We start from the raw sequence: 3,548 nt of genomic DNA on the forward strand, positions 1-3,548 counted from the left end.
TTCATAATCCACAGCCCTTTGGATTGGATTCCCGTTAGAATCGCACAGTGCCATAAACCTATCAATTTTGTGCGATAAGGCAGAAAATTGGGTTTGTAACATCGCAACTGGATCAAGATTCACTATACCTTTAACTGATGATGTGTTTGAGGATGATGGTTTCGCCACTGGTATATGTCCACGTTCCGCGGGCCACATACTGCTGTTGATTGCCATTTCCTCCAAAAGTTCTCTTGCTTGGGCTGATGTCTTCTTCATAAATAACCCTCCCGACATAGCATCTAATGAACCTCTAGTTGTAGGATTTAATCCATTATAAAATGTTTGCATTAAAAGTGCATCGGGCAATTGGTGATGTGGGCATAAACGCTGAAGTTCTTTAAAACGTTCCCAAGCCTCATAAAGAGTTTCGTTATCATTTTGAGAAAACGATGTTAACTCTTTTATGACTCTTGCGGTTTTTGCTAAAGGAAAATATTTTGATAAAAATGCTTGGGCTAGTTGGTCCCAAGTTTCGAATGTTGCGCCCGGCATAGAAGTTAACCACTCTTTGGCTCTATCCTTCAAAGTGAAAGGAAAAATGCGAAGTTTGATTGCTTCGGCAGTCACATCATTTATTTTAAAAGTGTCACAAATTTCAAGGAAATTTGTCAAATGGGTGTTAGGATTTTCGTTAGGTAACCCGTAAAATGTTACATTGTTTTGCAACATATTAAGCAATGCTGGCTTAATTTCAAATTGGTTTGCATTTATTTGGGGTCTAACTATGCTATTGGTTACACCGGCCACTCCTGGCCTAGCGTAATCCATAAGTGTTGCCATTTTTTTTTGCTCGGTATTTGTTTTTAATGGAGTCTTGTTTTTGTTTTTCTTGTTTTTCTTGTTCTTTTTAATGGTTTTTTCAATTTCTGGGTCTATAGGGTCTGGTGCAATCCCTGAACTTCGAGAACTGCGCATGAACTTGAAATCTTGCACGAACCGAAACTACCTTCAAAACAGAATTTGAAAAGTATGTTAGTAAATTTAAAATTAATAAATTGCAAAAGTTAAAATAAGTATGTATAAACCTAGATTCGAAATAAAATACGAAAAATCTAAATTTTTGTTTAAAAATTTGGCGTTCCCCGGCAACGGCGCCAAAAACTTGTTGAGCGATTTCCGCAAGTGCACGGTTTCGCTTGTAGTAATAAAAAGATATAGATCCCACAGGAAACGTTTTTCAACAAAAACTTATTTAAGTGTAGATCAAATACGACTTTAAGGTTTATATAAATAGATAATCATTATTGGGAATTGGTTATGAAATTGATAGAATAAGAATTAGATTAGAACATGTAGAATGTTTAGAAATCAATTTTGTTTTGAGTATGAATTTACAAAACAGAAACGTTTAGTGCTTAGAAAAAGAGAACAAATGTATTCGTTTGCATTGAGCAAAGAAAACAACTTTAAACTTTGTATAAATTATGAAAATGTAATAACGTAAACTCCTTCAATTAAAGGGCTTTGAACTGCAGACAATCCTCCTACGGTCGGGTTAGATTGCTACCTTAACCAAATTAATACTTATGCGAGAATTAATTTGCCTAAGTGTTCAACAAAGTTTCCTTGTAATGATTTTGAATTCAACTACGTTTTAATGAAAACACCAAAACTCACTTCCAATCTTTCTCAGAAGTGCTACATAAAAATATATTGAATTATATGAACTTTATTAGATGAAGTATAAATTTGATACAAGTTTACAGAGAACAAGAAACATGGAAGCTTTCGTCGACTTTCAAGTGAACAGGTTGTCAATCCTTTCCTCGATCGATTAGAGTTTGTCAGGCTCCTGGGTCGAATCCTCTACTTAATCTTCTCACTGAATCTTCGGAATAGAGACGGGTACTTCTACTACCAAAATGTAAACTAATATAACCAGATCTTAATCTAAAATCTAAATGCTACTGTGTTTGTAATTATTTGATAAACAATGTGTGTACATCATATTGCTTTTTACAAAATCGAACTTCTAACTCTGAATCGTTTGACTCAGAATTTCTACATTAATTCTGTACTAAATCTTCTCTTCAATAATATATTCTCAACTCTGAAATCAACTCTTATTTATAGATGTTGAGGAGTCGAGTCTAAGGAATGTGTCTGCTGCGAAGAGACGTTCTTATCCAATCGAATGGACGCGTTTCTTTGAAAACGAACAAGTGTGTATAGTGATGCCTGAAAATCTGAACTTACCGAGAATGGGGAAACAGTTTTTTCAGCCTTCGAACGAAAGAGGGAAGTGTTTGGGCGACGTGTGTCGCGACCGAGAATGGAGGATTCTTAGTCACGACACGGGATTAATTTTCTCCGTCTTGACTTCGTCCTCGTCCTCGTTTCGGTGCGTTTGATTTTCGTCGTCTTTGACTCCTTTTGTAGGGTTTTTCCTTCGTTTTTGACCTCTTTTCGTTCCTATTTGGATTTAACCAAATATTTAGGTACCTTGCATGAAAGAAACATATTCGAACGTAAAAGTACTCTAAATAGATGTAAACAGTATGATTTCATAGCAAAACTGATGTAAATATTGATGATATTTTAGGTATATTTTGGGCTTAACACATTGTTAAGAAGGGCTTGAATCTCGTCAGCCATTGTCGTGCGCCATTCGGGTTGTTTGTTGGCCTTGTTGAAACACATGGGGTCAACTGTGCCATTTGGATGTGTAGCGAGAAGTCCCTCAAAACGCCCTCTCGAATGAAGAGAAGACTGTCAAAGTTGCATATAATGTTGACGTGGACCAATCATGGATGCAGTGCGAGACCGTGGTCTTGCAGTAGGAACAGAAGCAGGTGGTGCAGCTGGTGCAGCTTCATGAGGAGGAAACTGTGTTTGTGGCATGGTGTGTTGTTGTCCTCAAAACAGACTCTAGCAAGTGCACTAGATACAAGTAATATCTCGGTAAGCAAAGTATCGTCTCCTCAGGGATTGATGAATAACTTTTACAGAAAAACTTTATAGAACAGGGTGTTTATGGTAACGTAACTTCTTTCTTTGGTTGAAAATCGTTTTGGTCAGAAATAACTACTCGAATGGTTAAAAGGTGTTGGTTTGTAATAATAAAATGAAGGAACAAGTTAAGCCAAGGTGGGAACAGGTTGCTTACAGTATAACTTTCACCTATTTATTCATGAATGTAATATAGCAAAGTCAAGGTCTCTGCTTTAGGCTCACTTAAGTCAGCTTTCTTGTGTTCTTAAGATTCTAAGTCTTACTACAACTTTAAGCGTCCCTAAAGTTGGTTCTTTCTTGCATTACGGATGAAGCAGCATTTCTATCTAGAAAACCCTTGATACAATCCCCTTATATTCCTATTTCGGGTCTTATAGGTTTGATGAGAGATACATGATAATGAAAGTAGTTCCCTATCATTCATTGATCACTAAGATAGATGTATTTAACATGCATATGAGAACATCATCAAACACTTCAACATATAACAACATTCATTTATAAAAAGGATAAGTTTACTTACAACACCAGCCCATTGCTGGCCTAGCCCATCC

General features: G+C 36.4%; 1 non-coding gene across 1 annotated transcript; it reads left to right on the forward strand.

Annotated features, from left to right (window-relative positions):
• Positions 1-346: 346 nt before the first annotated feature.
• Positions 347-453, forward strand: LOC136204297 (small nucleolar RNA R71). Its single transcript, XR_010675143.1, has one exon. It is a non-coding gene; the product is annotated as a small nucleolar RNA R71 (small nucleolar RNA).
• The last annotated feature ends 3,095 nt before the right edge of the window (positions 454-3,548 follow it).

Source organism: Euphorbia lathyris, chromosome 8 (assembly GCF_963576675.1).
Source record: "Euphorbia lathyris chromosome 8, ddEupLath1.1, whole genome shotgun sequence".
NCBI lineage: Eukaryota > Viridiplantae > Streptophyta > Magnoliopsida > Malpighiales > Euphorbiaceae > Euphorbia > Euphorbia lathyris.